Source organism: Rhinatrema bivittatum, chromosome 5, assembly GCF_901001135.1.
Source record: "Rhinatrema bivittatum chromosome 5, aRhiBiv1.1, whole genome shotgun sequence".
Classification (NCBI taxonomy): domain Eukaryota; kingdom Metazoa; phylum Chordata; class Amphibia; order Gymnophiona; family Rhinatrematidae; genus Rhinatrema; species Rhinatrema bivittatum.
In genome coordinates, this window is record NC_042619.1 from 371525240 (window position 1) to 371545416 (window position 20177).

General features: G+C 43.3%; 2 long non-coding RNA genes across 2 annotated transcripts in view; both read left to right on the top strand.

The window, feature by feature from the left end:
• Positions 1-1421: 1421 nt before the first annotated feature.
• The window catches only part of LOC115093098, a 39433-nt gene continuing 20677 nt past the window's right edge, over positions 1422-20177 (top strand). The window contains exon 1 of the long non-coding RNA XR_003857168.1: positions 1422-1488. This is a non-coding gene — a long non-coding RNA (uncharacterized LOC115093098). The remainder of the gene's footprint in view (positions 1489-20177) is intronic.
• Positions 10100-10646, top strand: LOC115093097. The gene is made up of 2 exons (XR_003857167.1): positions 10100-10210; positions 10294-10646. It is a non-coding gene; the product is annotated as an uncharacterized LOC115093097 (long non-coding RNA).

The following is a 20177-nucleotide window of genomic DNA, read 5'->3' on the forward strand; positions in this document are numbered from 1 at the left end:
GCTCTTCCCTCCTCTTCCTTCACAGAGCGAGAGATGGACAATTTTCCACTGCTGCCGCTGCCACCCGGGCTATCAGCACGTTCAAGCCCGGATGGGAATGGCAGCAGTGTTAGTGGAGGCTGGCAACTGCAGCTGGGCCTTTTCTTCTTCCCGCACCTGCCCCCTGGCCCGGAACAGGAGGTGATGTGCAGTGGGTTGCATGGGAAGAAGAAAGCCATGCTGCACGAAAAAGCAGAAGCATCAGCCCCGAGCAGTAGCATGGGTCGGGAGCAAAATCAGAAACCGCCAAAAATCGGTACAGGAGACAGCAGAATTAGCCTCCCGAGGCCAAGGGGATTCTTTCTTGGCCTGCAGGAGGTTAGAGGAGCAGGAAATGAGAGAGAGCCAGCCAGCCAGCCGTGAGTGAATGTATGTGTGATTGAGAGTGTGCATGTGTAACTGTGACTGAGATCCTATGTGTAAGTGAGAGCATTTGATTGAGATCATCTATGTAAAGTGTGTGAGAGAAAGCACGTGTGTGATTGAGAGAAACTGGTCAGATAGGTGATGTGTGTATATAGGAGAGACAACGGAAGTGACTGGTCAGGGAGATGACTGGAGGGTGTGTGTGAGAGAGAGAGAGAAAGTGATTGTGGGAATGAGAAGCCTGTGCATGTGGAGAGAGCTAGCATAAGAGTGAGAAACATGGGCGTGTGTGAGACAAGCATGGGAGTGAGAAACCTGTATATGTATGATAGAACATGGAAGTGGGAAGCCTGTGACTGTGTGTGCATGAGAGAGAGAGAGACTGTTTGGGAAGGTGACTGTGTGTGCAAGAGAGAGAGAGAGAGAGAGAGAGACTGTTTGGGAAGGTGACTGTGTGTGCAAGAGAGAGAGAGAGAGACTGTTTGGGAAGGTGACTGTGTGTGCAAGAGACTGTTTGGGAAGGTGACTGTGTGTGCAAGAGAGAGAGAGAGACTGTTTGGGAAGGTGACTGTGTGTGTAAGAGAGAGACTGGTCAGGAGATGATTGGTGTGTGAAAAACAGAAACTGGTCATGGAGGTGTAACGTGTGTATGTGTGTGTGACAGAGAGACTGGTCGTGGGCACTAAGGAAGAGGATCATGAGTACAGAGCTTCAGCCACTACTGCTTCTGGTGTGTGCTACTGGCCTGCATGGAAGAGGAGTAGGAGAGCTGCTGGAGGGGGTTAGTAAAGGTGGCTTAAGTTTATTTTTCTTGATTGACTGCCATTTTAATTACTGAATATTATGTGATGTGTCTGCTGTTTTGAAATATTTTATTGGTGTTTTGGGAATTTTAAATAATTTTATGAGTTTTTAATTGTTGGATATTATTCTGTTCATAGTTGTTGTGAAACACTTATTCTGCTTATTAGTATAGTTATACAATTATTTCTGTATTGGGATCTATAGCTCTGATGAAGTGTACTGCAGTAGATTCAACTGCCCAGACTGAGGTCCCTTGCTAGCTGAGGATCTGTTCAGTGGGTAAGTGCATGAAGGTGGGAATAGCCTGAAGTAACAAAAGAGCTGGAAACTAGATTAAGAAAAGCCCCACACTGGAAGAGCCCTGGACCTGAGAGAGTGCCCTGCTTCTGGCTCAAATATTTAACTTCCTTGCATCAAGACCTGGCCCACTACAATTGATCATAACACCACAATGGCTACTAACCGGAAGAACGCTTCTCCTTTCAAAGGGAGATTCAAGTATCACTAAAAAAAAAAAAAAAGTTACCAACCAATAATGTTCGCTCTAAATCTACTTGCTGTTCAGTGCAATAGATGCAGATAAAATATAGTCACACAGATGTTGTTACCCTTGTTCTGTCACCATAATCTTAACAAAAGAGGAGCTTATGGCATTAAAGACCAGTTGATGCTAAATAAAGCCATCATAACCAACGGTAAAACAAACTGAAACCTCAGAATAGCATGGATTAATTATACAAGAGCTATTGATAGCATCCAACAACCTTAGATAATAAACTGCTTTAAAGTGACAGCATTTTTACCATGAAAATGTGGTAGACTACACGTCATTTGAATTATGAAGCTGGACATTCCAACTTTTCCCAAAGTATGTCTTTAGGCAAATTACAATAAATGTAAATGAACAGAGGCATTAGACAGCTTACAATCAATGGGAATGTGCAATTACAGCAGCCTTGGGATCTAGCATGTGAAACCCTTTTGTGAATAGTTTAAGACCCAGTATTGTCCCTGTTGTGAATAACAGAGTCCCTTTGTCAGGAGTTTGGGTAGTTGGGCCAGAAAAAGTGGGTCTTAGGGGAAAGCTTGCCTGAAAAACTATGCCTCAGCTTTTTTCTTGCAATCAAAGGTGCCTGGCTGCATGTACAGGGTTAGTGGTATTCCAGATTTTTGGTGCATGACAGCTGAAAGCTTGAAGTCTCCTGCAGGACAATCTGGAGGTGGACAGTGCAGGAGAGGAAAGAAGAACCATTTGGGAGGACTGGAATTCCCGGGAGAAAAGTTGAGAAAGGTATTCGAGGGGTCTGTCCATCCAATCATTTGAAGACAATGTAGAGAGTGTTTAAATTTTTTTATCCTGCTTTCTACAGCGAACCAGTGAAGTTGATGTAGAATAAGCTACATTCCTAACAAAGATCCAGTGAGTGCTATTTCAGGGAGCTAACTTGTCACCACTCCTGTCTGGTTTGGTGCGAAGTACTCTTAGCTTCTTGGGCTATAGATTTAGTCTTAATCCTAGAGACACTAATGATCTACAGATAACATTGTAGCATGGGATCTTCTTGGTGTTTGGGTAATTACCAGGTTCTTGTAGCCCGGATTGGCCTCTGTTGGAAACAGGATGCTGGGCTTGATGGACCCTTGGTCTGACCCAGCATGGCAATTTCTTATGTGCTTGGCTAGTTCTGCTTTCCTAATAGGAGGTGTATTGGTGTTTAGGGCCTGATTTAATATTTGTAGTGTCTTTTCATACGTAGGGTTGTTACTGATTGAGTGCATGCCATAATACAGGTGTAACTGTGTGCGGATTAGTTTATGTGCATTACTGCAGATCCTGGGAGTATGTTAGGTCGGTTCTGTGTATGTGACCGAGGTGAGGTATTTTAGTAGCATGTAAGCATTTGTATCAGTCTTATTTGTTGTATTTTCTCAAGAGGACATGTATTGGTGATAAACTGCTGTCTTTCATAAGTAGGGCTATTGAGCCTGGTAGTAGGAGTTTGAGTTGCTGTTACTGAGATGACTCTAGAACCAGAATATCTTTTTTGTAAGGTGAGTTATGCGGGGAATGTCATAATTCTGCTTTACATCCATAATTGTGGGTCAGAGGGGTTTCCGTGGATGCAAACTGTACTTTTACATTTAGCCCTATGATGGTCATGTGTTCAGTGTATCACGCATGTGAGAACCATCTGTCAGGTGTGTCCAGACAGAAAAAAAGGTTGAGAACCACTGGTCTAGGGCATGCTGGACTCTCCATCTTAAAGAAGTGGCTGGTTGCCGAGTTTTAAAGATGATTAAAAAAAAAAAAAAAAAAAAAAAAACCAAACTTTGTCCAGGTTTGGGCTGGACTTGTTGTGTGGTTTTTTGCTGATGGTGTTCATGTTGTCTGGGATGCGACAACATTTTCAGAGTGGGAAATGCTGATCCTCAAGAGCTGCAAACCGATAGGGTTTTCAGGATATCCCTAATGACTATGCATGGGAGCAATTTGCATACAATTGAGGCAGTATGCAGGCAAATCTCTCCCATGCATTGTCAATAAGAGATATCCTGAAAACCCGACCAGTTTGTGGCCCTCGAGGACGGGAATTGCCCACCCCTGCTCTAGATGCAGTACTTGGCCTAGTAATTTTCTTGGCAAGACCATTCTGGTGACTGACAAAGCAAGGAATATTGATGTCTCCCTCTGATCCTGTAAACCGATTCATGTGACCCATGTATAGTTGTGTAGGGAGAGTTGCAGCCTGATGCAATGCTTCTGATTGTAAAGGTGTCAAGGAATAATATGGAGATGACTTGTGCATCAACAGCACTGATACACTCTAGCATCTATGCTTTTTTGATGTAGAGTGCTCTGAATGTTCCATGGACTGGCACCTCTTCTTTCTGAACATGTTAACTGTGTCTACTTGACCCCGAAAATTTGGCCTGTTCTGCTGAGGGAGGAGAAATTTTGGAGGAGCTCCTGCTGAATTAACTTCCCGGCAAGGCAGATGAAACCACATTTCGGGAGGAAGACAGACTGACTTCTCCAAACCTTTCATAGTTCCTCCATTTTGTAGGTCTTTGCTTTATGTGTATGCAAAGACATTCCTCTACAGTTCATAACAATTAGCCTGGTCATGGTCAGAACACAGGCAAATGCAACAAAGCTCATATCCATCGTAAATACACTCCATAAAACCACTTACTATGGCCTTCTTTCCTGACAATGTGAGAAAAAAAAAAAGATTTCTAATGCAGCACTGAAAAGTGCATTTTGAGGGGCTGCTGAAGCATTGAGGCAACTTTTACATAAAAAAGGTATAGATTATTTGAAAAAAAAATGTGAGATACAGGTACACATCTGTGCTGCTGCTCAGACGAAAAAGAGAGAGAAGACTCATGAGGCAACACCTGAATGGGAATTCCCACACATGCTCAGTGGAGCAAAGGTTCTACTATCTCAGAGAGAGAAATCCATTTGGTGCCACTGGTTGACACCAGTCACGTCATGGCTAATTCAGCCCTGCTTATTGATGGAAAACAAACCGTACTAACTTGAAATAAACCTAGTCACTTTCACATTCCCTAGAAATAATGCTGCATTGCAACATATCCTAGACATGACACCTAGCTTCTCGAAGCACTGCTGAATCTGGGAAGGTTGTGCTATTAATGGTACCATGATTTGGCAAAAACACCCTACAACATGTCAGTACACATACAGACCTTCGGAAACAAAACCACCACAAACAGCCCATTCGTTTACAAGCTGTCTAATGAAGATATGTCCAAGCACAAAGCCTTTTCAAGTCTGACCAGTCTTATGGTGACATCTAGTGGTACGAAATCTAGTGATGATCTCTCATCCTGGCTTTATGAACAGGATGCCATTATTCCCAAGATTTGAAAGTTGGAATGAGCTTTTATTTTGAGATGATGGATCATGATTTGTCTCATCAGAAATAAAGGGTGTTGGACAAGTTGCGGGTGGTACCTTTCTATTTTATTTTAAGCAATTTATATACCGAAATACGTTGGGAACATCATCTCGGTTTACAGATAACTAAAAATAGCAAGAAGCTTCACAGAGAACACTTTTTTAAACCTAATACCATTTGTGACAGACCTAAGAATTATATACCCTTTCTTAGACAAAGGCAAAATTAGCAAGGAATGATGTGGAATAAATATGCAATAAATTGATTTAGATCTGTTTACAAAGCCAGATTTCATGAAAGGATGGAGCAGAGGTAGTCAAACTGAAGGAAGACCTAGGTGCAAAAGATTTGACGCCCTACTCCACCCTTTACTAAACCAACTATGTTTATACTAATATTATAATTGTGCCTTTATTAGTTCTTTATTACTCCAGATTGGAAGCAGTAGGGCAGTGGTCAAGTCTGGAGGCACGATAAAAATGGACTAGTCGGGGTGAAATTTAGTGAGGTGATCAACTTTGGGCCTGGCATGAGTCTATTGAAAATGATCTCAGTGACGCATTAGGCTCCGATATGTCAGCCAACCAACAATCTTCACCAGAGTTCAGCGTGTCTAACAGCAGGTGACGCTTTAATTTTAAGCATATTCCATGAGCGTTTAAGGGCCCCACTCTTTCCCTCTGCTGATCTCTGGACTGAGGAGTACTAATACAAAATCCAGGAAGAACCCATCGGGCTACTAGCAGGATCCAGCCACAGGCTTTGACCTAGGAAAATCATCTTGCCTCCACAGCCCCTTCCCCAGAGTTCACTTCTGCTAGAAGGGCTACCAGGCTTGGTTGTTCTGAAGGCTACAATTCTTCCTACACCGGAGGAAAGGGAGTCGAGTCCATTGTTGGCCCTGCCTCCTCCCACAACCTTTCCCCTGCCCAAGAGAAATCCTCACTGGATCTATCCGGGGGGGAGGCCTGGGCCTGCATCACAGGCTGGGCATGAAGAGCTGGCTACGCTGGGAACGTTTTTCGATCCACAGGATAAAAATACCTGCAGCCTCACAAAATTCTCTCTTCCCACCCTACAAAAGATCTCCCTGTGCTGAAGCGGCCCTAAGCACCTGCCTCTTGTCCCGTGACACACAGCAGTGCAGTCCATGCTTCCCTCCCCCTCTCAAGCTCTGAGACCACTGCTGCAGATAGCTAGTCACAGCTAATTGTCTGCTCTGGGTCCTCTCCTGAGTGGGGGTTTTTAGGGTTTTTTTGTTTGTTTTTTTAACTTGTTGCTTTATTCCCCCAGAATATATTTCTCATCTCTTTCTCCCAGATTGATGTCTGGGGGAATAAAGCAACAAGAATATACATATACATACACATATACATATTAGGTATATGCATTTGTTTTTCATGAATTAGATAAATATAATTCGTCATTGTTCGGGTTGTGTCAAAAAACGAACTGAATTTTTCTAAAATTTTTGCCAATTTGTAGTTCGTGTTAGTGTTCGCTAATGACAGATAGCACGCACTATCACGAAAATCGAGACCCACAGAAAAAAAATAACGAACCACAAGAAAAAATGAAATTTCCCGCGGGACCCGAAAACGAAGCCCTAGAAATATTTTTACTGGCACCTTATCTATGCCACCTTTTTGGGAACTCTGCCTGCTCCTCCCTCTTCCACAGCATTTCAAGTCACTGAATGTGCCACTCTCTCCACCCTGCCCTCACTCAAACTCCAAGAGGGACCCCCCCCTCCCCACACCTTCAGGGTGATTTTACATTTTGTAATACATGACACAGATTTTAGGAATATAGTCTTGCCTCAAGACAGCATAGCACTGGTACAAGTCTGTAACAGCTATGACAGTACTGGCGGGAATAAAAAGCTAAATTTTCTGTGTACAAATAATACTGCACTCTTATAGCCTACTCGTATTTCAATCCAAAGGGAGATACTGAATCAGCAAACTTCCCAGTGGTAATGTTAGAAAATTAATTTTGAATCAGTTTTGAATTTAAGCTTTCTCCTCGTCTCTGAAATTTGAATGCTCTCCCCTTTATAAGGCGGTTTTGAGAAATGTTGTAAATGTGCATTAGAAACTCCAGCAGATTTGCCTTATTGAAGGACAACTCTGGTCTTTTGCAAAAACTCAAAACACCAATAGCCCTTTCATGTCTGGTCAGTAAGTCCTGCTTTCAGAACCTAGTTAAGTTGAGAAGGATAGCAAAATAAATAAATAAAGGAATTGTATTTCTTGTTCTCTCACAGGCTGATACAGAAAGAAACGCGGGAGAGCGGGTGAGTGCCCGCTCTCCCGGCGCACGCACAAGCCAGTGTCCTGTGCGCGCGATACAGTAAATAGAAATATGCTAATTAGGGCCCGTGGTAAAAGGAGGCGCTAGGGACACTAGTGCGTCCCTAGCGCCTCCTTTTTGACAGGAGCGGCGGCTGTCAGCGGGTTTGACAGCCGACACTCAATTTTGCCGGTGTCTGTTCTCAAACCCGCGGGATGATTTTAAATTTTTTTATTTTCAATTATTTTTTACTTTTGGGACCTCCGACTTAATATCACCATGATATTAAATCGGAGAGTGTACAGAAAAGCAGTTTTTACTGCTTTTCTGTACACTTTCCCGGTGCCAAGAGAAATTAACGCTTACCTTTGGGTAGGCGCTAATTTCTGAAAGTAAAATGTACAGCTTGGCTGCACATTTTACTTTCTGAATCGCACGGGAATAACTAATAGGGCCATCAACATGCATCTGCATGTTGCGGGCGCTATTAGTTTTGGGGGGGTTGGATGCACGTTTTCGACGCGCTATTACCCCTTACTGAATAAGGGCTAAAGCTAGCGCGTTGAAAACGCACATCCAACCGCGAGTTAACAGTGCGCTCCATCGGAGCACACTGTACTGTATCGGCCTGTCAGTGTACGACAACATCCATCTCATCTTTACCCAATATTTACAAATCCAAGGCATGAAAAACTCTTTCTAGCAGCAAAAAGCTGCTGCCATCTCCTCTCCATGCTATGTATCCGTATACAGTACAAGAGATAAAGGATGCATACTTTAAGAACATAAGAACATGCCATACTGGGTCAGACCAAGGGTCCATCAAGTCCAGCATCCTGTTTCCAACAGTGGCCTATCCAGGCCATAAGAACCTCGCAAGTACCCAAAAACTAAGTCTATTTCATGTTACTGTTGATAGTAATAGCGGTGGCTATTTTCTAAGTCAACTTAATTAATAGCAGTTATTGGACTTCTCCTCCAAGAACTTATCCAATCCTTTTTTAAACACAGCTACACTAACTGCACTAACCACATCCTCTAGCAACAAATTCCAGAGTTTAATTGTGCGTTGAGTGAAAAAGAACTTTCTCCAATTAGTTTTAAATGTGTCACATGCTAACTTCATGGAGTGCACCCTATTCTATTATCTGAAAGAGTAAATAACCGATTCACATCTACCTCTATCATATCCCCCCCAGCCGTCTCTTCTCCAAGCTGAAAAGTCCTAACCTCCTTAGTCTTTCCTCATAGGGGAGTTGTTCCATTCCCCTTATCATTTTGGTCACCCTTCTCTGTACCTTCTCCATTGCAACTATATCTTTTTTGAGATGCGGCGACCAGAATTGTACACATTATTCAAGGTGTGGTCTCGCCATGGAGCGATACAGAGGCATTATTACATTTTCCGTTTTATTCACCATTCCCTTTCTAATAATTCCCAACATTGTTTGCTTTTTTGACTGCCGCAGCACACTGAACCAACGACTTCAATGTGTTATCCACTTTGACGCCTAGATCTCTTTCTTGGGTTGTAGCACATAATATGGAACCTAACACTGTGTAACTATAGCATGGGTTATTTTTCCCTATATGCATCACTTTGCACTTATCCACATTAAATTTCATCTGCCATTTCGAAGCCCAATTTTCCAGTCTCAGAAGGTCTTCCTGCAATTTATCACAATCGCTTGTGATTTAACTACTCTGAACAATTTTGTATCATCTGCAAATTTGATTACCTCACTCGTCATATTTCTTTCCAGATCATTTATAAATATATTGAAAAGTAATCCCATCCTCAACAAATAGTCACACATCACTCAAAACAAGAGAATAAAGCTCAAGGTAGAAGACCTACAAGCATCTAAGATAACAAAAAAATAAAAATACTACCCCTACCAAATTATGAAAATTTGACACAAAAGACAACACAATTCCAGTCACATCTTCCCCAGCCAGCATAATTTTTTGTTCTACCTGCAACAAAAGGCCTCCAGTGCTTTTTTTAAATTTTAACCTTACAAAAAAAAATAAATAATAATTTCTAGGACGAGTCCAGCAGAGAAACAGAAACCTCTCATATCCCCCCAACAATCCAGAGATTATAAGAAAGAGATCAGGGCCTGTCAGGGCCAAAGATCCAGGAGCACGACCACTCAGTCAGGGCTAGCCGCCTCCCCATGAAGACAGAAGGGAATACACATCCCATACACAGAGCAGTGTACAAGCATCGCACGTTATCCAACGCATGGATATCCAGGAAAGAATATGGAGATGTGTCACATACAGGCAGGATAACCTATTATATGTCAAACGCGCACTGTACAAGTTCTGCTCCTCTCTCGTGGGGGGACCCCCGGGGCAAGGGGGAGCAGCAACAGTAACGAAAAGGAGCACTAGGCTGTACCTACCCCCAGGCGACAGCCCAACGCCCCTCCGCGGTACGACCGAGTAAACAGCTCTCCCGCCAGATCGGGCTGCTTTTTAAAATGTACCGGCGGCTTTCTCCCCCCCGCGCTGTGGCCGACGCTCAGCCACGACGACGCTTTCCCTCCTTGCTTCCGCATTCAGCCGGGACCGACACCGTGACAAGGGGGGGGGAGGAAGGGGGGGTAAGGAAAGTGCTTCGTGCATGCGCAGTGCGCACCAGCCCCGAAACGTCACGGGCTTCCGGCTGGAATCTCACGGCTGCTTCCGGTTCCGCAGTGACTAAGAACGTTGCGCGTGCGCTCGGTTTCCCTGCCTCCTATCTGAGGTATAGTGCGCGCGGTTAAGTACGCAAGGTTTGTTTGTTTTTTAACCGTGGGTGTAGATAAGATTTCTTAAGGATGGTAAGAAATATTTAACCATCTTTTTTTTTTTGCAGAAAAATATTACGTGCCGTGGCGTGGATGTACGCACCCGCGCTGCCGGGAAGAGAAGGGGCCGCCGAGGCCGGTCTGAGATGTTGGGCCCATGCGGTTGGTTAAGGGCTGGGGGGGGTCTCGGAAGATGCTGTGAAGGCAGCGGATCGGGGTGAAATGGTGCGCGGTTCGTGCTCAGCTTTTGGCCTGCGGTTGCCATAGGAAGGTGAAATCCCAGTTTGCCGTTGTGGCTCTTGATTCCAGAAGCGTAGGGGGAGGCGAAAAGAAATGCCCCAGGTGCTGGTAGTGAATCGCCAGCCACCCCATCCCTAAAAAAAAAAAATCAATAAATAACCAGGCAAACTAGACCTGAAGCTGGCTTGATAAAAATCAACCGCGCCTTTCAGAGCTTAGGCACAGTCAGTGAAACGGATTTTACTTGCTTAACTATACTTTTGTAACTAGATGTGTGTGTAACATGTTGGGATAATGTACAAATAAATGTATTAGACAAAGCTGAGTATGTTACACCATTACAGGTCAGAGTACTTAGCAATACCAATGTTTATTACTGACTGATTAGTACCAATTGTGGTCATCAGCACCTCTGTTATTAAAGGCAATGTCCAAGCACAGGGTATGCTTCACTTCTAGAGAGTTACCAAGAAATGTCATTAAAATTCAGTTTTTTGCTTCTTTAATATATATATATAACAGGCTTAGGTCTTTTTTTTTAATTCTTTATCAGTTTTAACTTACAAAATCATACATTTTGCTTGTAAGAAATATTAACAAATAGAATATAATAACATAAAGCATATCATTAGAATGAAATATGAGTTTATACACTCCCAAAAAGGAAATAAATTAAATTCCATAAGTCCTCAACTTATAAATCAATATATATATATATATATAGTGTTTCCACCTACAAATAGGATCCGATATTGCAGAGAACTATAGCAAACTGAATACATTAAATAAACTTAATTATTCCTTTTAGGAAAAAGCGACATCTATCCACCACTTTTTACGTATCTATTGGGGAAGATGTAAGGGGTAATTTGGATATTAGAAAATTGTTTAGCTGTTGAGAAGTGAAAAATGTTAACTTCTGGTCCTTTCCTTAAAATACATTTACATGGAAATTTTAATTTGAAGGAATAACCCAATGCAATTGCCTGTTGGCGAAGGGTTAAGAATTCCCTTCGCCTTCCTTGAGTGATTGGGGACAAATCAGGAAAAATCTTCACATTTTCACCAAGAAAAAGAGTGGGAAATTTCAAGAAATACTTTTTCATGATTAACTGAACATCTGTTAGTGATATTAAGGAAACTAATAACCGAGGTCTATCTATAACCTCTAGTTCAGAGTTTTCTAGGAAATCAGTTAAATTTTCCTGAATATTTCCTCTATTTGAAATAGGAGGGGAAGTTCGATTAGGCAGAAAGAAGCATCTATTAATATTAGGCAAATTTTCCTCTTGAAACCCCAAAACTTCCTTCAGGAATTTTTTCAGTGATATATAAGGATTTTCTCCTATTACACGAGGAAAGTTTAATATCCTAATGTTTAATTGTCTATGAACATTTTCCAGTGCTTCAATCCTTCTCGCTGTGAATTGATTGTCCTTTACAACAGCAGCTTTGAAATTTAGATTTTCCTGTTCTTTTTCTTCAAGTTTTTCAATTCTCTTTGTAACCAAATCAAACTTCTGTTGGATTTCCTGTGAATTTTGAGTCCCTTGAGAAGCTAACACTTCCACTTTCACATTAACTTGATTAACTACGGTCGCAACCCCTACCATCAAATCCCACAACGCTGCATTTGTCACAGTCTCTGGTCGCTCTGGGATTTTTAGGGGTGCCGCAACTGGGGAAGTTACCCGGGGTAAAGGCAGGAAAATATCCGCGGGACTTACCCCAGTAGCCCCTTCTCCATGGCCAGTCTCTGTTGTTTCCGAAACTTGGTTCACCTCTCCCGGGACGGCTGTGTTGTTTTCCTGTGCACTTGGCACAGCAGTCGACGTTAGCGTTGGTAACTCTGCAAATGCTCCGGAAGCAGAACCACTCTCCGGCGCATCAAGTTGAAACATCCGACCAGTTTCCTGCTTTGGTGCAGCCCTCAGGTCCGGACTCAGGCTTATCTCCTCCGGAGCGGACTCCCCTCTCTGCTGGCTCCGCTCCAAGGTCTCCTCGATCCCTGGTAGTAGTGTGGTGGAGGAAGTGAGAAAACGGGTAATCTCCTGGTAAGCCGCCGAAGTTAGTTGGGGGGTCGAGGGGTAGACCCTGACTTTCCCCTTCCTTTTCGGTGGCATTTTTCCTTTTTAGGTCAAACTTTTTCAGCAAAATCGTGGAGCGACCCGTAGCCCATTCCTACTGTGTCGCCATCTTGGATCCTACTACGTTTCTTCAGGCTTAGGTCTTTAATCAACCACTTTTAATTTTGTGAAGGAGTTTAACTAAAATAGTTACCCTTACACATTCATGGTGGTATTATCTCTAATGCATAGATATATTCTGTAGCTTGCAGAGGGATCAGGAAACATTTTATTTCCTTAAGAAACTATAATATGATTTCCAACGGCAGTACTGTTTTGCAAGATTCTGAAACCTGTGTATTGTGTGGAACCTTTGAAAAGCTGCCATACCTGAGCTAGCCTGGTGGCTCAGTGGCAACACTGCTACCATACAGATGAGCTAGTGGTGAGAGCAGCAGAGTCAGGGAAACCAGGGTTCAAATCCCACTGTCCTCACTCCTTGTGACCTTGGGTAAGTCATTTTACCCTCTGTTGCCTCAGGTACAAAATTAGATCACAAGCCTGGTGGGGATAGGGAAATACCTATAGATAGTCCCTGAATATACTCTGCTTTGATTACAAGGGAAGAGCTCAGTAACCCACAATCCAGTGGGAGCACTGAAAGGAGAGGATCAACTTGCTGGTGGCTGAAAGGAATCAGTAAGTTTTTTTTTTGCTTGGGAAATTTTTTAAAAGTATTGGGGAGAAGTAAACTAATGAGATATTTTGTAGTGTGTTTGTGCTTTTAATAGTCAGTAAGGCAGCTAATTTAATTTATAGGCAGGTGCCACTTTCACACTTAAAAAAAATGCAGCCTTTTAATTTCACTAATTCCCCACACCTTATTGAGAGATTGATCATTCCCCTGTAGGCCACTACCAAACATATAGTGAATACACTAATACATTTAAAGGACCCTAATTAGACACATTCCTACTCCCATAGCATCCTAAAACTTAGCTAGGAACTGAACAAATTTAAGAGGAAGACAGCAGTCCAGCAGCAAGAGAAGGGCCTCCCAGTCTTTTGCATCGAGTGTCACATGTATGAGTTTTTACCCACTGGTGAGAAGTTGTACGTGTGCATCCGATGCAAAGAGCTCCTGTCTCTCAGACAGGCCCAATCTCCAAAGGCTAGAGTGGCAGACAGAGAGGTATATAAGATGACACCTTCAGTGACCTAGTAGCCTGGTGCTGCCTTGGAGGAAGAAGGTCTCCAGTTTGGAAAGCATCAACCTGGGGCAGCAGGAAAGGATCCTGTAGCAAGGACATGATCTCCAGGTGGTGCATTGTCCTCTCGCACCGAGGATGTCTCCCAGGGCTACTGCCCAGGAGGGAAGGGTTAGATCGGCAGTCATAGTTGGTGATTCAATTATTAGAAATATAGACAGCTGAGTGGCTGGTGGGCATGAGTATTACCTGGTAACATGCCTACCTGGTGTGAAGGTTGCGGATCTCACACGTCACCTAGATAGGATTTTAGACAGTGCTGGGGAGGAGCTGGCTGTTGTACATGTGGGCACCAACGACATAGGAAAATGTGGGAGGTTCTGGAAGCCAAATTTAGGCTTTTAGGTAGAAAGCTGAAATCCAGAACCTCCAGGGTAGCATTCTCTGAAATGCTCCCTGTTCCACGCGCAGGTCCCTAGAGGCAGGCAGAGCTCCGGAGTCTCAATGCATGGATGAGACGATGGTGCAAGGAAGAAGGATTCAGTTTTGTAAGGAACTGGGGAACCTTCTGGGGAAAGAGGGAATCTTTTCCAAAGGGATGGGCTCCACCTTAACCAGGGTGGAACCAGGCTGCTAGTGCTAACCTTTAAAAAGGAGAGAGAGCAGCAGTGGCTCAGCAGCGCATGGTTCGGAAGGAGGCATCTTCAAATGATACTAATGACGCATTAGATTTAGGGCATCCCAACAGTGAGGTTCCAATAGTAGTCCAAGTGCCTGTAATTAAAAACTTACCTGAGCTAAAAGATTCTAATTTCTCCCTATCAATTAAAAAGCAGAATGAAAATACAAACAAAAGACACGCTTTGAAATGTTTATATGCTGATGCCAGAAGTCTGAGAAGTAAGATGGGAAAACTAGAATGTATAGCAGTGAATGATGACATAGACTTGTTGGCATCTCAGAGACATGGTGGAAAGAGGATAAGCAATGGGACAATGCTATACCAGGGTACAAATTATATCACAATGACAGAGAGGAGCATCTGGGAAGCGGGGTGGTACTTTATATCCAGGATGGCATAGAGTCCAACAGGATAAAGATCCTGCATGAGACTAAATGCACAATCAAATCTTTATGGGTAGAAACCCCTGTGTGTTGAGGAAGAGTATAGTGATATGATTATAATACAGTCCACCTGGCCAAGGTGGTGAGAGAGACAGTGAAATGCTAAGAGAAATTAGGGAAGCTAACCAAACTGGTATGCAGTAATAATGGAAGTTTTCAACTACCCCAATAATGAGTGGGTAAATGTAACATCGGGACATGCTAGAGAGAGAAAGTTCCTGGACAGAATAAACGACAGTTTTATGAAGCAATTTGTTCAGGAACGAATGAGAGAGGGAGCAATTTTAGATCCAATTCTCAGTGGAGCACGCAGGATTTGGTGAGAGGTATCGGTGGTGGGGCCACTTGGCAATAGTGATCATAATATGATCAGATTTGAATTAATGACTGGAAGGGGGACAGTAAGCAAATCCATGGCTCTAGTGCTAAACTTTCAAAAGGGAAACTTTGATAAAATGAGAAAAATAGAAAAAAACTGAAAGGAGCAGCTACAAAGGTAAAAAGTGTGCAAGAGGCTTGGGCATTGTTAAAAAAAAAAAAAAAAAAAAAAAAAAAACCATCCTAGAAGCACTGTCCAGATGTAATCCACACATTAAGAAAGGTAGAAGGAAGGCAAAACTATTACCAGCAAGGTTAAAAGGTGAGGAGAAAGAGGCTATTTTAGCCAAAAGATCTTAATTCCAAAATTGGAAGAAGGATCCAACAGGATAAAGCATAAGCGTTGGCAAGTTAAATGTAAGACATTGATAAGACAGGCTAAGAGAATGTGAAAAGAAGTTGGCCATAGAGGCAAAAACTCACAATAAAAACTTTTAAAAATATATCCGAAGAAGAAAGCCTGTGAGGGAGTCAGTAGGACCGTTAGATGATCAAGGGGTTAGAGGGGCACTTAAAAGAAGATAAGGCCATTGCGGAAAGATTAAACAGTTTCTTTGCTTCGATATTTACTGAAGAGAATTTTGGGGAAATATCCGTTCGGAAAAGGTTTTCATGGGTAATGATTCAGATGAACTGAACCAAATCACGGTAAACCTAGAAGATGTGGAATGTATTCTAATGATCAAAATCACAGAACATATAGAAAGACATGGTTTAATGGAACAAAGTTAGCATGGCTTAACCCAAGGCAAGTCTTGCGTCACAAATCTTCACTTTGTTGAAGGGGTTAATAAACGTAGATATAGGTGAACCGGTAGATGTAGTGTATTTGGATTTTCAGAAGGCATTTAACAAAGTTCCTCATGAGAGGTTTCTAAGAAAAGTAAAAAATATTGGCATAGGTGGCGATGTCCTTTTGTGGATTACAAACTGGCTAAAAGACAGGAAACAGAGAGTAGGATTAAATGGACAATTTTCTCAGTGGAAAAGGGTAAACAGTGGAGTGCCTCAAGGATCTGTACTAATAGAAACATAGAAATGACGGCAGAAGAAGACCGAATGGCCCATCCAGTCTGCCCAGCAAGCTTCACACATTTTTTCTCTCATACTTATCTGTTTCTCTTAGCTCTTTGTTCTATTCCCCTTCCACCCCCACCATTAATGTAGAGAGCAGTGATGGAGCTGCATCCAAGTGAAATATCTAGCTTAATTAGTTAGGGGTAGTAGGGGAAGTAACCGCCGCAATAAGCAAGCTACACCCATGCTTATTTGTTTTACCTAGACTATGTTGTACAGCCCTTGTTGGTTGTTTTTTCTTCTCCCCTGCCGTTGAAGCAGGGAGCTATGCTGGATATGCGTGAAGTATCAGTTTTTTCCTCCCCTGCTGTTGAAGCAGAGAGCCATGCTGGATATGCATTGAAAGTGAAGTATCAGGCACATTTGGTTTGGGGTAGTAACCGCCGTAACAAGCCAGCTACTCCCCGCTTTGTGAGTGCGAACCCTTTTTTCTTCTCCCTTGCCGTTGAAGCAGAGAGCTCTGCTGGATGTGTGAAGTATCAGTTATTCTTCTCCCCTGCCGTTGAAGCAGAGAGCTATGCTGTATATGCATTGAAAGTGAAGTATCAGGCATATTTGGTTTGGGGTAGTAACCGCCGTAACAAGCCAGCTACTCCCCTCTTTGTGAGTGCAAATCCTTTTTTCCATTTCCTCTTGCTGTTGAAGCTTAGAGCGATGTTGGAGTCACAGTACTAGGACCTGTGCTTTTCATTATATTTATAAATGATCTGGAAAGGAATACGATGAGTGAGGTAAAATCAGATTTGCAGATGATAAATTATTCAGAGTAGTTAAATCACAAGCGGATTGAGATAAATTGCAGGAGGACCTTGTGAGACTGGAAAATTGGGCATCAAAATGGCAGATGAAATTTAATGTGGATAAGTGCAAAGTGAGGCATATAGGGAAAAATAACCCATGCCATAGTTACACAATGTTAGGAGCTACTACCCAGGAAAGAGATCTAGGCGTCATAGTGGATAATACATTGAAATTGTCTGCTCAGTGTCCGGCAGTCAAAAAAGCAAACAGGAATTATTAGGAAGGGAATGGTGAATAAAACAGAAAATGTCATAATGCCTCTGTATCGCTCCATGGTGAGACTGCACCTTGAATTCTGTGTACAATTCTGGTCGCCGCTTCTCAAAAAAGATATAGTTGCGATGGAGAAGGTACAGAGAAGGGCAACCAGAATGATAAGGGGGATGGAACAGCTCCCCTATGAGGAAAGACTAAAGAGGTTAGGACTTTTCAGCTTGGAGAAGAGACGGCTGAGGGGGGATATGATAGAGGTGTTTAAAATCATGAGAGGTCTAGAACGGGTAGATGTGAATCGGTTATTTACTCTTTCAGATAATAGAAGGACTAGGGGGCACTCCATGAAGTTAGCATGTGGCACATTTAAAACTAATCTGAGAAAGTTCTTTTTCATTCAACGCACAATTAAACTCTGGAATTTGATGCCAGGGGATGTGGTTAGTGTTGCTGGGTTTAAAAAAAGATTTGGATAGGTTCTTGGAGGAGAAGTCCATTGCTTGCTATTAATCAAGTTGACTTATATCCCATGTTGGTAATAGCAGCGGCTATTTTCTACTTAGTTTTTGTACTTGCCAGGTACTTATAGCCTGGATTGGCCACTGTTGGAAACAGGATGCTGGGCTTGATGGACCTTTGGTCTCACCCCGTATGGCATGTTCTTAACTAGAGCTGGAGATGCTGGGGGTCAACATTCAGAGGCCCTGGGGTAGAGACAGCTGCAAACTGTGGCCCCCTAGACAAGGACTGTCCCTGCAATGGTGGAGAAATCCCTGGGTAGTTGCAAAAAAGGCATATTGCAAGGTAGCAGCTATGCCATAAGTCTTCATTTGTGGCCAAATGCCAGGCCAAAAAAAAAATAGGAACTTAACAGATGAAGTCCTGACAAGTTTCATTTTGTTTTGTGGGGAAAGGAAGCAGTAAGGATTGAGGAGAGGTTCATTCAGAGACAGACTAGCAAGTGTGGAAAGGCATTCCATTAATCTAATCTCATGGCATTTAACATTTATCATTGAGGTGTCACATTTCACACAAGGCCCTTGATTGCTGCAAACAGTTGGGGTTTCAGGATATCCACATTAAATATGTATATGAGAGTTTTACATGCACTGCCTCCATTGTATGCCAATTTCTCATGCATATTCATTGCAGATATCCTGAAAATCAGATCAAGAAGCAAAGCTGCCTACCTCTGAACAATTCATTATTGAAACAAAGCATACCCTTGGGAATTGGGCCTATAGTGCACTTGTCTAAAGAACATTCTGGGGCCAATGTAATAAGACATCACTGTTTTTTTGCGCGTGTGTTTTTGAGCACGTCTGGCAAAAACCAGTGGCCCTGCGGGATGTAATAAAGGAACGGCATGCAAAATGAGAAATGCAGAAAATCCACACACATGCGCTTAAGGCCTATGTAGAGACCTACACACAAACCCACATTAATTAGCAGTGGTGGAGACCCGCCATTGATTCTTGGGGCGAAAGCCTTCCCCTTTCATAACACAGTGAAGAAGTTAGTGGGACTGAAGGTGGGTAGAGCAGTGTCTAACCCCGTCTTGATCTGACTCCAACTGCGTGGAAGCTATAATGGCGGATGCCGATGAGCAAGGGAAGTGCAGCAGAGATTCATGGCTGTGTAAAGAGATTTGCTAAATGAAAATGTAAGGCTTCGAGAAGCTTGGCCAGGCCCGAATGGCATGGCCATGGATTTCTTCAAATTGAGAATAGTCTTGGAGCTCAGTCTATGGGTAAGCAGCGTTGTCCTCAGGCAAAATATCTGCTGCCTGCATGCCCTTATGTGAGCAGCTCGAGCCAGGACAGCCTGCTTCTCTCAGGCCCTCCTCTCTTCCTCAGTAAGAAACTACCTTCTCTCAACCTGTTCATTCTCTGACTTCTTGCTTCTGCCAAACAGGCCGATTCAGTAAAGTCCGCGGGAGAGCGGGCAAATGCCTGCAAATGCGGGCAAATCGGCCTGTTTGGCAGAAGCAAGAGGTCAGAGAATGAACAGGTTGAGAGAAGGTAGTTTCTTACTGAGGCAAATGCCCGCTCTCCCGGCACACGCACAGGCCACTTGCCTATGCGCGCGATACAGTATTCAAATGTGGCCTGGGAGTAGAAACGGGCAAAAGGAGGCGCTAGGGACACTAGCGCGTCCCTAGCGCCTCCTTTTTGACAGGAGCGGCGGCTGTTGGGTTTGACAGCCAACGCTCAATTTTGCCGGTGTCAGTTCTCGAGCCCGCTGACAGCCACAGGCTCGGAAACTGGACGCCGGCAAAATTGAGCGTCCGGTTTTCGACCCGACAGCTGCTGGCCGACTTCAAATTTTTTTTTTTATTTTAACTTTTTTTTACTCTTCGGGACCTCAGACTTAATATCGCCATGATATTAAGTCGGAGGGTGCACAGAAAAGCAGTTTTTACTGCTTTTCTGTGCACTTTCCCGGTGCCGGAAGAAATTAGCGCCTACCTTTGGGTAGGCGCTAATTTCTTAAAGTAAAATGTATGGCTTGACTGCACATTTTACTTTCTGTATCCCGCGTGCATACCTAATAGGGCCCTCAACATGCATTTGCATGTTGAGGGCCCTATTAGGTTCGGCGGGTTGGACGCGCGTTTTCCTCCCCTTACTGAATAAGGGGTAAGGGAAAATGCACATCCAATGGCAGGCTAACAGTGCGCTCCGGAGCGCACTATACTGTATCGGCCTGATTGTTATTCTTTGCCTCCAGACAGGCGCTTTAATTGAATTCCTACCCTGACCCAGGTACTGCTAAACCTGCTTTAAAAACCCGCACTAACCATTCTCCCTTCTAGTGCAGCTCCCTCCATTGCCTGTTAATAGA